This window comes from Hippocampus guttulatus, chromosome 13, assembly GCF_054856545.1.
Source record: "Hippocampus guttulatus isolate MCC_2025c chromosome 13, RoL_Hgut_1.0, whole genome shotgun sequence".
NCBI classification, from domain to species: Eukaryota; Metazoa; Chordata; class Actinopteri; order Syngnathiformes; family Syngnathidae; genus Hippocampus; species Hippocampus guttulatus.
Genome location: NC_141273.1, coordinates 7,460,090 through 7,473,728, shown reverse-complemented (window position 1 = coordinate 7,473,728; position 13,639 = coordinate 7,460,090). Strand labels below are relative to the sequence as shown.

The 13,639-nt window shown below is 42.0% G+C and overlaps 1 protein-coding gene across 1 annotated transcript in view; it reads left to right on the top strand.

The window, feature by feature from the left end:
• The first annotated feature begins 771 nt into the window (after nucleotides 1-771).
• Nucleotides 772-13,639, top strand: part of bahd1 (bromo adjacent homology domain containing 1) — a 45,279-nt gene continuing 32,411 nt past the window's right edge. The window contains exon 1 of the mRNA XM_086127186.1: nucleotides 772-1,072. The gene's annotated coding sequence lies outside the window, so the exon portion shown is untranslated. The remainder of the gene's footprint in view (nucleotides 1,073-13,639) is intronic.

The following is a 13,639-nucleotide window of genomic DNA, read 5'->3' as shown; positions in this document are numbered from 1 at the left end:
GGGCAATTTTTTTTTTTTTAAACCCAACACACAAAATAGCAAGCACGTGGGTAGTTTTTATGGATATCGTGAATGACTGTGCTATTAGGCTAACACAGGGGTGGGCAAACTTTTTGGCTCGGGGGCCGCATTGACTTTTAACATTTGACAGAAGGGCCAGGTCAGCACGAGCTATGGTAATTAAAAAAAAACTGTTGACAGTCCATATCAAACATCAACAGAACAAAAGCATGAAAGTACGGCATTAATATACTTTTTTTAAATGACAAAAGTGTTGTTGATGACCTATTTTAGCCTGTGCATCGCTGCAGATGGGTTGTGATCAGACCAGTAGAAGTAGAGCGATACAGAGGTACTAGGTGGTCGAAAAGATTTCCCCGCACCCGTGTTCTGCAACTTCAAGTCAATGCGCCACCTGGCGGTGAAATGCCTGTCATTACAAGTCCAATTGAAATGAATGCAATCATTCACATCGAACCTTAATTGTGGACCAACCTTCGGCGGGCCGGATTAAAAAGACCAACGGGCCGGATTCGGCCCGCGGGCCGTAGTTTTCCCACCACTGGGCTAACACAAGGTTGGAGCATAAATTATCGTCCAGTTGTGGAATAACCCCTACAGTAATAGTGTGCACTATTACTATTCACATCTAAGTATACTGTACATGCGAATGAATGTATGATGGCCCGGGCAAGGTGTCGTCCGTCCGTGTGGCCCTTTAAGAAACTCCATGTTTTCTCTTCGTGATGCGTCAACATAAAAAGCGGATGATGCTGTTATGTAAAAACACGCACAAGTGAGCCGTACTTTTTTCTCTTTTTTCTTCACGCCGGAGACGACACACAGCGACTGCTCGACTCTAAATCGCACGCCGCCGCCGTGTGTGTGCGCCATCCACTCGGATTAGCTGTCGGAAGTGTAACGACCGGAGCTTTGGCCGTTCGGAGTTGCCTGAAAGGAGCTTTAAGTGAACATGAGCGGCCGTGCACGGGAAGCGTACACCTGACACATTCCTCTCCTTGCCCCTACTGGAAGACTTTCCTTTCCACAAAGAAGAGCTTTTGCTTCAGAGGTAAGACACCGAGCCGTCAACGTCAAAGTGTCCGAAAACGATGCGAGCAGCCGGGGGTAGTGCGCCGAGCTACACGCCGATGTAGCGACCCGCGTAGCTAGCAACTTTTTTTTCTTCCAAAACAGTTTGTTTCTTTTAGTTGCATCCCTTGTGCTCTCTTGTTTGTTTATTTCATCGAAGTGCTTCGGGTGAGTGTCCACGGGGTTGGAAATGTCACTCTTAGTTGTGTATGTTTGACAGCTTTACCTCAAGTTTGAGCCTCCGCTCAGGACGAGAGCTGATGGGTTTTGCTGTTAAGAATGTTTTTAAACGGAGCCTCAATGCTGTTTTACTTTCTTTTTGAATGCAAACACTTGATGAACCTTTTGGTTAATTGTCCTTCGTGTTATAAGGTTCATCTTGACCCGTTTGACATAATAGAAAATATTCTAAATGGCATTCTTTCATGCTGAAAGGTGATTACTTTTGCAAAAGTAACCTAAAACACATCACAATGAAAATATTTTAAAATGACCTTCGTGTGTGCAAGTGCGACACTGTTTGTGTACACTGAGGCTGTTCCAAGTCAAATTTGACCGTGTCTACTAAAATTGGATTTTTGATTTACCAGTGTGTGTTAAATCAAAAGAAATAGTAGTAATCTTGAAACTATACATTCCATAAATGTTTGTATTTTTTATGGCAGCAGTAACAATGTTGGAAGGGGAGCTTGAAATAGCCATGAGAATTGTCTATGTTCCACCACATTTGCAAAGGTTCCCACCAAAACATGCACTCGTTAGTCTTTGAAGGGTCATCAGAATCAGAATCGCCTTTATTGTCATTGTATAGAATACAACGAAATTTGGGTGCCACTCCTTAGTGCATTTCGCAAAAAAATAAAATAAAATAACGGTTTAATAAATACAAAACTCAACAACACACAACAACAAAAGCAGCAGTAGTGGTAGTGTGGACTGAGGCTTATATCATGGATGGTCATGGATGGATAAAACGAAAAGGGACGCTTTGACTTTTCCCTGAATATTGATTAAGGATTAATCATTAGCGTCAGACAGGCATTTAATACATTTTGAAAAGATCTGTAGTTCATAATTTAGCATAGACAATTATCATTTGGAAATGTTTGACCAAGGTCAAAATTTACCTGTACTGTAATATGCTATGTCAGCATGGGAAATAAACACATATAAGGGTTCAGGAAATGTCACTTTCTGATGCACATCTAATGAGGTCCAGTGTCATTATCAGTACCGGTAATTCTGAAAATGACATTTCTGTTTTAATTGACACTGTGTGGAGGGTATTCATTTAGCAATCAGTTCATGATTGTGGATGTCGCCAAAGTTATGATTAGCCTCCGTTCAGTCCCTGTTCCGATCAGTCCTCATCAGAAACAAAGTTACAGCTGGAGTCCATTCCTGCCATGTGCTACACTAATTTATCATAAAACATGAATTTTGGGGTTTCATGTCAGGTGTTTGTGGTTTGTCCGGAGACAAAAATGTGGTGAAATTAGTATTTAAAGGATGAAACCCTAGTGACAAGACACTGTCACATTCCCACATTTTGGTGTGGGAATATCTGCTGTGCGACCACCCACCCATCCATTTTCTTTCTGTAGGGCTTGTCTTTGTAAAGGTCACAGGTGAACCGAGGCTTATCCCAATCGCATCAGGGTGAGAGAGGTGGTACACTGGTTACCAGTCACCTGCAGGCCAACAAACATGTCAGGCTCGCACCTATGAACAGTTTAGTCTTCAATGAACTTAACATGCATTTTATTTATTTTGTTGTTGTTGTTGCTTTTTTTGGGGTGTGGGGGCGATGTCTCTACAGTATATGAAGTGGAGTGGCCTATAAAGTCCTATTTAGGATGCTGCCATATTTTTACCCCCATAAAAACGTTTTGGAAATTGAATTTGTTCAATCTAGAGCCACCAGAGTTGGCTTTGTAAAACCTGAAATAGATGTACAGATGTGTTTTAGTTGGCATTTTAACATTAACTGTCATACAGTCATTAAAACAGGTTAACTGCCGTGATACTTATCTCGAAACAATAAAAATGCCCTTTAAAGCTCTGTTAGCTTTTACAGAAAGGGTGAGGAACCTTTTTTTCTAACAGGTGCCTTTTAAAACCTCAGATGTCAGTCTTGAAGGGCCTCACTACATTTCATAAAAACTATGATGCATCAAAGGCAGCATGGTCAACAAGTGGTGAGCACGTCTGCAAAACGTTGCAGCCCAAGGTACAAATCTCCGCTCAAATCTCTCCTCCCCACGACACAAACGCATAAATATTCACTGCTCAGTTAGGACACTGAGGAGGACAAGCACCATCGAAAAGAGATTGATGGATCATGCATTGATCAAATATTTATTCTTAAATATTCTGAGAAATTGTGGGTGCAATGTTTTAGTGCTTTTCACAACAGTTCCTCTGAATCTGTATTCGTAGAATCGCAGGGTGGGCGAGATCAAATGCTCTGGCCTGTTTTAACTTGGGAATTACTTTGAAAGTAGGCAAGAGGTAGTTACTTGTATTTTATTTATATGACTGCTGACATTGTAATTGTTTGATTGCCATCCACTGAAACACGTAATGCAATGTGTTATTTTTGTTGTATGTGCAATGCCTCAGAATGAACAAACTATAAAAACACTTGACCGATTCTGACCGTTTGGTCAGCTTTCATTCGCTGCAGGTAGCTCGCTTGCTATTTGTTGGAGCCCACTCGTCACGTTTAATGAGGAACTGAAATTGCGATTTTCTTTCATGTGTCAACATTAAAAGTGTATTCACACAAGCTAAGTTGTTTGGTTTGATTGTTGGGTCCGGACCAAAATGGACCAATTTTTGTTGTTGTTGTTGTTTGGTGCGGTTTGTATTCACACTGCAAGTGAACTATATATTTTAAACACAACGATTTGTGTTACAAACGGTGCTCCCATTGGACGGAATTGATGAAGGTGGCACTGAAAGCACAAACCCAGAAATGAAGGCAGATCTGCAATTCCTACGGCTGCATTCTTGCTCTCCACATGTTGTGCTGTTATAAGAGCTGCAAAATAATTTTGAATGTCAAGAGCAGGTCATTCAATCCACAGAACAGCGTCTGCAAATGAAATATAGTACTCGTTATACCAGTGGTGGGCATGTCACAGTCATCTTTCCATTATTATTTCAGGCTGGCCCAGTCCGATCTGGCCCGCGACATCATTTTACGTGGCCCGCGAAGGCAAATCATGTCTGTTGACCTCATGTTTCTTGCAAATTGTCTTCACTTCACAACATTAACATATGAGATACCGCAAGATTATTGTTTTTTTTTTTGGTTACAAATCCAGCCGTCAAAATAAACTGAAACATAGTCGAGAGGAAAGAAATTTCATCTGTGCTGTGTGTTGTACATAGAGCAAATTTGACAATAATGCTGACTTGACTTGATTTGACTTGACTTGAAGAAGGCAGCACGGTGACCGTCTGGTTCGCACGTCCGCCTCACAGTGCAGAGGTGCAGGGTTCGATTCTGGCTCCAGCCTTCCTGTTTGTAGTTTGCATGTTCTCCCCGTGCTTGCGTGGGTTTTCTCCAGGTACTCTGGTTTCCTTCCACATTCCAAAAACATACATGGCAAGTTGATTGGGCTCTCCAGATTGTCCCTCGGTGTGATTGTGAGCGTGAATGGTTGTTCATCTCTGTGTGCCCTACGATTGGCTGGCAACCGGTTCAGGGTGTCCCCCGCCAACTGCCCGGAGACAGCTGGGATAGGCTCCAGCATGTGCGTGACACTTGGGTGGATGAGCGGATTACAAAATGGATGGATGAATTGACAGTTGAACAAACAATTTACAGACTTCTGATTTAAAAAAAAAAAGTTATCTATTGATTTAGTGTGCAAAAGTCATGTCATCACCTGATGACATCGCTTTTTTGGGTTTGCAGCAATTCAATGAAAATAGAACAAGTGGGGAGTCTGATTATAAAGAATTTTGGTGTTGACTAATGTATGTTTGACTAGTATGTTTACAAAATAATCAACATATACTGTAGTTGTCACCACTGTGTCACTCAAAACATGATCGATTCAGTTCTTGTAAAGTGTGGCTTCTGGATTTCATGTTTACGACACGTTTTTTTTGTTGTCGTTATTTTATTTGTTGGTCACATTGGAGGCTCCATTGAGAGCATGTCGCTGTTAAATTTGAATGGCTCTTTCAGATGTATTTTGATTTGGTGGGCCACATTTTGCAGGTTGTGCTCCAGAGAAAAAAATTAAATTGTGGCGGAGAAATAAGTCTCAAGTCGCAAAGCAAATTGAAACGCCTTTGTTCTGTGAGAGGATGTTCAGCTGGACACAAATACGGTTTCATACACGACATGTTACATTTGCAAGCAGCCAGGCCAGTTCTGTTGTCTAAATGCTGTGTGTAAAACCCATTGTGCACACAAAAGCCTGTCAATGGCACTTCAGCTTTGTGGTCCGTCCTTGACAAGCTCGTCATGGCGTGCCGGCCGACTCGCAGCGGCCGCATGTGAGCTATAAAGCTGGAGATCAATCCTTCTCGTAATCCCATTATTTCCCAAGAAGCGTCCTGTTGTGGCCATTAGACGGGGGAGGGACGGGCGGGCGGGCTGCTGCTTCACGTGCCTGCTGTCACCCGAACGCGCCGTCCCGACGGAGGCGCACACACACTTCCTGCTCGCACACAAGCCACATGTGATGGAAGACAGTAGAATAATAGAGAATGTAACCCAGATGATGCATGCACACAAGAGAGCAGTTTAAACATCAGTGGGCCATTGTTGTCTCGCCTGAATGGCAAACAAACAGTTCAGAAAGTGAAAACAACATGCCACCCTGCATGAATGAGCCATTGTTCATCAACTTGCCCGTAAAGTGCAGTGGCACAACCCCTTTTTTTGTCTTTAAATCTTCTCGGTGTCACACGCCCCATTTTTACCTCCGTAGCTGATTCCCCCCGCCCCTTTGAATTCGCAATAATACAGTTTGAAAACTATTTCAAGCTTCAAATCTTTAAAATAGCTATAGACAAATACATTTGGATTACTATACAGTTTATTCCCGGACAAGACCTAAAGAAAAATGCAGCAACTCACTTCTTTTAAAGTAATTCGTGGTTAGCATGCGTGCCTCACGGTCGGGTTTTATGCTGCTGATTCTGATGTATTAGCTGCACATTTTTCAATTTTAGAGCTGCTCAATAATTATTATTTTAATCATTGATTAATCTGTTAATTTTTTTTGGATTCATTAATGAATCAGATGAAAGTTAAAAAAAAAAAATCCAAATTTCCATCTCCTTTTTATACCAAAGCAGGACATTATTTCAAATTGACAGGGCAGAAAAAGCGCCTACGTGTGTTATAATTCAGTTACTGGTTTGGTCTATAACATGTCAGAAAATGCATGCTTGTTTGGTTTCTTGCACACCCGTGCAGTGCTAAGCAAAATACGAGGGGACGCTTCACAGCACACAGGCCTGTCTCGAGTTGGCCGCAGGCTGCAAAGAACAAGCTACAGGTGATTTTTTTATTTTTTTTTTGGAAAGCCATTGACCAGCACACAATTACTGAACATGTAACAGTGGACCAATGAAATGTCATATTGAATATTCATTCGCCATTTGCAGTTGGAGCGCGCACACGGGCTGCCTGAAATTGAAAATAAAATTCCTCTGAGTTCATTATCATGATTTTCAAAATAGGTTTGACGATTATCACTTGTAACACTTCAAATTCTATTGAGAGCAAGTTTATTTGGCTGGCTTAATCATAAATATCAACGTTTGATCAAAAAAGAGCACTTTTGGAGCCATACGTCCCTTCATGCAGTCATTGCTCACATTCAATGCGTCAGCACTTGATTGTGATTGGTTAATCAGGGTACAATCATTAACCAACACTGCTTACATCACCCAAATTCTGCATCTGTATTAGTTTTTGAAATGCAAACGTCATGGCTCCAGAGCGTCCGCTGCTCTGCACTCTGCCCTACAGTACGTAGCATCGGAGCGGGTGACTGCCGTAACACTCAGGCGACACAACAAATATGATAATGACATTCATTGCCAGCACTTTCAATTCTTGATTTTCATCGATTTTTATCAGATTGTTGTTGCATCCCTACTTTGCATTACATCCCACTGTACTTGGTGAATAAAAAATTGTAAATGAGGTCCTTCACAAGTACAGTGATCATGTACAGTCAATATATCCTTCACTTACTTTTTAAACTTTAAGAATGTGATCACCGAGGTGAGTTTTATGAAATGTGATTGTGAGTGTGAAGTGTTGTTAGCAATCGGGTGTATCCCTCCTCTTGTCAAAAGTTGGCCGGGATAGGATCCATGATCCTCATGAAGTTAAGGTTCCGCTTTGCTGAACTAACGCAGCACATTAGTTGTATCACCACTATTTCTGAAAAATGCTTTATATATGTGTTGCGCGGAGTCCACCTACTTCTGGCCCCCGTGAACTGCTCTTCCAGCCAAGAAAAAAATTGAGCTACATTTCACACTTTCTGGGCCTGTATTGGTTTTGCCATAATCGCATTTGTTTTTGTCACTTCACAAGTTCTCTATTGAATTAAGGTCTGGACATTGGGCAGGCCACTCCATTTCGTTAATCTTGTTGGGCCTCAACCAAGTAGCCAATCGCTTACTGCGCTAGAGTAGTAGTTGTTTTCTCGTTTGCGTGGACACTTTTTGTTTGTCAGAGTTTTTGGTGCACCATCATTTGTGCCCCACAGGCCACTGGGAAAAATGTGTAGATGCAAGCCATGCCCTCTAGGCTGTTTGAATAAGATAGAGAGGAACAGGAAGTCAGACTAAGGAAATGCAATGCTTGGTTGTAGACGACCACAATGCATCCCACCGCTTCCTTCGTTTGTTTATAATGTACAATAAAAGTCAGGCTCCAATAATGTGGGTGAAAATGTTAATTGTCTTTTGAGCTATGTTGCATCAGTTTCATTTAATATTAAATACTATAACTTCAAATCAAATTGGAGAAAGAGTTGTCTGGTTTCGCCCAGGTTGACATCTCACAAAGTGTTACAATGCAAATAAAAACGTGACTTGTATTCTACACCAAAATAAAAAAAAAAAAAACTTGCATGGACCAAACACTCGAATGCTTATTTATCAAGGGATATAATAAACGGCACATAAAGATTATTGACAGATTTTTCCAACAAAATCATTTACTACCTGGAGAAAACCGATGATTTTCCCCTATTATGGCTTCCCGAAATAAAACATGTTAAAGATCCATGATCAGCGCAGCCATAAAAAAAAACCCCACAAGATGCCTCCAAATATATTTTTGGGGTTTTGTTTTATGATCCATAAAGTTAATTTTCATAAAATAACCCATTTGCTCATTAATTAATGTCTTTTACTGTGATGGCACTGCATCCCCCCCGATCTCAGCGTCTACCGCCACTTGAATGATTTCAACACTGCATAACATGAGCCGACATGACAATCTTAAACCCTAAAGGTTCCAACTAGCACAAATATACACCATGAGCTATAATTTGTACTTGGTAATAAAGCGGGATTATCCTCTGTGGCTGTGCAAATTCCAAGACATTGTTCTTGTTTTAATGCTAGGTAGTTTTAGCCCTGTTTCCACCATCGGATACATTCAGTTCAGTACAATCTACCCAAGAAAAAGAAGACGGTATACCTTTGTTGGTGTAAAAAAACTGTTTCGTAACTGATCTTTGCAGAACCAGTATGTACAATAGTACAGTACCAACGTTCGTTGCAAATAGACATTCCAGACTCACTCATGATAGTTGACAATTTGGAATGTATATAGAGACACATGGAGAAAAAAAAATTTATCGTTTTATTCTTCCCACATACACTTTAAACACATTTAAAGAAACTTTCCAAGTACGACTGTTTATTTGACTCATTTTGCTTGTGGATTTATTAGCGAGTGAAACAACTTGATTTGCGTCAAGAGTCAGTCAGAGATGGATGTAACAGAGAGAATAACAGCGAGAATTTGGTCCATTTTCAAAATAAAATATTTTTCAGCCTCGGATAATAAATAAACTGGAAGTACTTTAAGGATTTTTTTTCCTTTCATGGCATGGCCCGCGGCCCCGTGGTTGGGAATCAATTATTTAAACTAAGTTCTCCCATTGCAGATGTGCTCTGGTAGGATGTGTGGGACACATTTCTTTGCGAATATCTCATGTTTTACGTGGAGACCCATATGTGTACATATTTATTTTTACGGGCAAATTTAGTTGCGGCTTTAAATCAGGCGTGCTTTGTGGTTTAGAAGTTACGGTCGTTTGGTTAGTTAAAAGGTGGCTTTAATACGGCACCTTACTCCTGCTCAGTTTCTGGATTTGAACGAATTGGGACCCTTCGGTGGCTTAGGTTGTGGAAAGCTGTTCTGGAGCCTCTCAAAGCCATTAGCCATTACCCCTCCCGCTCTCCTCATCCTTTCTCTGCCTGCCTCTCTCTGGCACAGCGCCGAAGACACAGCTGTGAAAATTACAGGTCTGCTTTGTGGAAAGCCAGAAGAAGAGAAGGCAAGCCCGGCGGGAAGGAAACGACAACCATGGCTCGCTCTGCCTCAGCTGTTGGCTGCTTCACAGCTGCAGTGGATGAGGGGGCCTTACGGAGCCTGGGTGTCTCTCACTTATCACACACAACTGGGATTGTTTACGCGTGTGTGTGTGCTTAGTGTGCTTGTGTGTGCGTGTGTGCGTGTGTGCGTGTGTGTGTGTGTGTGTGTGTGTACAAGAGCGGGCGCGTTAAACCCTGTTTAGCTGGGGGAATGGAACAGAAGGCCTCACTGTGACTGACAAATGTCACACTGAAAAGCTCGCGGCACCAAAGCGTCCTTCAGTTTGGCAGACGCCAAAGACCATAACTGAGGTCCTGGCGGGTGAGCGGACGGGCAGGCGGCAGCCCCTGATTTGCCTCTCACTCAATGGATTGGGAACACAGTGACGACGGGCCTCCTTTTTCAGGAACTTTTTGCTCACCATGACGACGATGACAATCTCTCGCCGTCTCCACTCACAGCACTATCTCAATCCATCACTACCTTGTACTCTCCTCCCTCGGCTCCCGTAAACTCTGCTTACTTTTCTCGGAGGCTTGTTCTCGCCTGCCGTGCTCCCCCTGTTTGCGTGTATCTCCGAGGGCCTGTCACGCAAAGAAACGCGGCAGGCCGAATGTGAAAAATAGCCCCGGTGATTCACAATGAGCCTTCCGTTGCTTTTTTTTTTTTTCTCCTGCTGAATGAGACGTGCGATTCCCTTTCCGTGCCTCCCTGGCGCTCTGCTGTCTGAATGCAGTCTTCATCTATTTCCGACTCGCTCGTCGTCTCTCCTCCTCCTTTCAGTCAGGCTGTCTGGCATGTCATGTGAGGCGTCTCCTGAAGCTGAGCACTAGAAATCATCGTTGGTGATGAAACAATGTATGACTTACGGCTTTATGTCACAGTTTCAATCTTGAAGCTCACTAAAAACGATACACTACAGCAGAAATGATTTTTAAAATGTGAGAGACCTTGTATATGACAAGGAAAAAATTGGCAATTGTACGCATACTGCTCTTGAAGTGGTGTACTTAAAATGACCAATGCTGCAAATGACACACATACCACTTTCTCCACTAACAATGGCAGATCTCCTCTCCTAAGCAACATTCCTCTACCAAGCAGTGCTGGTCCAAGCCTTTGTGGGGTCCTACAGACTGTTTGATTTAAGGATGGGTAGCGCGATGCTTCTGTTTAGTGTATTAGATAATCCTCACGTTTTTTGGAGGGGCTCCTAGTGGCCCGGGCCCCCGAGTATCCGTTTAGTTCGCTTATACCTCGTGCTGCCTCTGGAAGTAAGACTGACCTGTGCAGCATGTTGCCACAGGGTATTCAGACTGCAGGGAAATATAAAAAAGATTAAAAAAAAAAAAAGAGGAGTGGCAGTGATAGTGTAGTAGTTGTAGAAGAGATAGAAGTAGCTCGGTTAAATGTCAGTTTATTTGGTCACTACTCAGTATGTTGTGGGTGCAAACTCTTGATCGTGCTGTTTCTATGGTCGTAGACTTGGTTATTAGTCATATGTGTCTACTCTGTTTAAGCGTTTCCCATCTTTGAGCGTCACTCGGCACCTCATTTACAACTTTTCAATTGTGATCACTTCATCGCTCTATTTTCTGTTAACAGAAAAAAAATATCCTTTGAATCCGTTGGATTTACTTAATTCAGACATTTAGTTCGGTTATGCGTGATCAAAAGGTGTTAAACATCTGTCATTTGAATATTTTTTTGGAAAAGAGTTGAAAATTACGTCCGGTGGCCACATTTTAATGACGTGCAACCGAAAGTGAAGTACTTTTGTTTTTCAGCGTACTCACTACTTTTATCTGTATTTCCATAAAAGTTGGCAAAGGGTTTCAGTACATGCAAAGAAAGAAACAATTGAATTTTGGTGCACTTTGGATAAAGGTGCTGATTCAAATGAGTGATGTTTGGCCTTGTCTGTCAAAGACATACCAAAAATCGGGCCAATTTTCAGACCGATTTGGCTCTTCAAGATTGGCTCGTGGTGGGGCAAGTAAGTAAGTTTTAGTTTCTTTAACAGGATTGCTCAGGACTAAATTGCTCTGAAACTTTGTGAAGCAGTGGTGCATGGCTCAAAGAAATGTTGATGCTGGTCTAGTATTTTTTTCTTCTCACGACAAAAACTCAGATTCAGAAAAAAAGCTTCTTCACGCTCACTTATTTGGCAAGTGCAAACCACTTTGAAGTGGCTCACCAATGACGGCAAATGCGAGTCAACTGGTCGATTATAAAGCCTGACTCTGTCAGGCATGATTGTTTGACCTTTGCGCAGGTTTGAACGCTACCGTGAACCATTCTTGCTTGTTTGTTCGCAACAGTTTTTTTTCGACAAAGTATTACTTCGAGAACGATTGTTTCAACAATTATCGTGCGTCACTAATAACATTTCTGATGCCACGTTTGCCTTTTTTCTGACAGCAAACTTCTTGACATTGATGTGACTGCTCCTTTGCTGGTAATAGACAGGTGGTGCACTCTATTATGCCTCAGTAAACAATCAATTCGACACAGTCAACAGAATCATTGAGCATTTCATCCATTACTGTGCTCATACCAAGGTTTCGTCATTTTCACTTGTTTGGTATTTGAAATATTTCAATTTTTAATGAACGGAAAGAAATTTTTGGGCCTTGGTGAATGCCCATTTGTAATGCTAAAGCATTCACATTTAGCCAGGTTCATACATGGCCGACTGTAATTGGCACAGTGTACATCAAATGTATGCCTGTAATATAGTGTTCCTCCGCTATATTGTGGTTCATTGTCGGCAATCCCAGTTATATCACGTTTCCTTAAGGTCATCATTTTTTTATGTTTTTAACGGGGAACAGGACACCTACTTCCTATTATGCCTGTGCCTTTGGAAAAGGAGATCCACAGTCACTGGTGCACATTTCAGCCATTTTTGGAATGCCAGGAGAACAGTAAAACACATAAACACGATGAACACAGACCCGGCCCTCTACTAGGCCCCGCTTCTTAAATGCACATACATGTACTCTGACAGCACGTTGCATACGATATATTCGATCAGTTTTATCCTTGCATTTGTGTGTGTGCGCGCGTGTGTGTGTGTGTTCAACACACCTAATGTGTTTAAGGGGTGTTTAACTCATTCACTGTCTGCCCATGGTAAAACAAGGGTGCTGTTAACTTCCAGAGCCGTCAATGGCAGTGAATTAAAATATGTTGGCATTTGTTTAAAGCGTATGGGAGAACTTTTTCAAAAGTTTTTTTTTCTAAATGGTCTGTCTATATTGCAGATGTTCACCTATTGCAAGTGGATCAGGAACATATCCTCCCCAAAATCGTTCACAGTTCATGTACAACTTTACTTAACGTATTTATGCTTCTCAAGGCTCTAAAGCAGGGGTGGGTAATTATTTTCCCGGGGGGGCCAAATGAGAAGTAGAAAATATTGTGGAGGGCCGGGCCAAAAGTTAGAAATAAAAATAGAAAATGAAGATAGCACAATGTCTTTGTATGCCAGTAATAATGTAACATTCTCCTCCACCATCACACTCAGCACCGGTTCTCCTCAAGGATGTGTACTGAGCCCCCTGTTGTTCACGCTCTACATATTTGACTGCTCTCCGACTCTTATTAGCGGTCCAGTTTGCGGAAAGTTTTTAACATGATAACAATCAAACCATTCTAGGAAATGTTCATTTACTCGAGCCACAAGCAATTCACTCTGAGCATGGAAATTGCCAGAATCGGACTGAGTAAGAATCGCTTCCTTGTTTTTCAAAGTCTCGTAGATTTGAGTCTTTCCGACTCCAGGCGTCTCCTGAATGTTTCGTACTTTGTTACCCGCTTCGTTTAATCAGATACATATCACTTTCCCTTCCATGGTCATTACTCTCTCCCTCTTTCTTCGTCTTCCCCTCCCTCCCTGTGCTCTGCAACTTCAAGTAACTGCGCCACCTGGTGTTGAAATACCTGTCA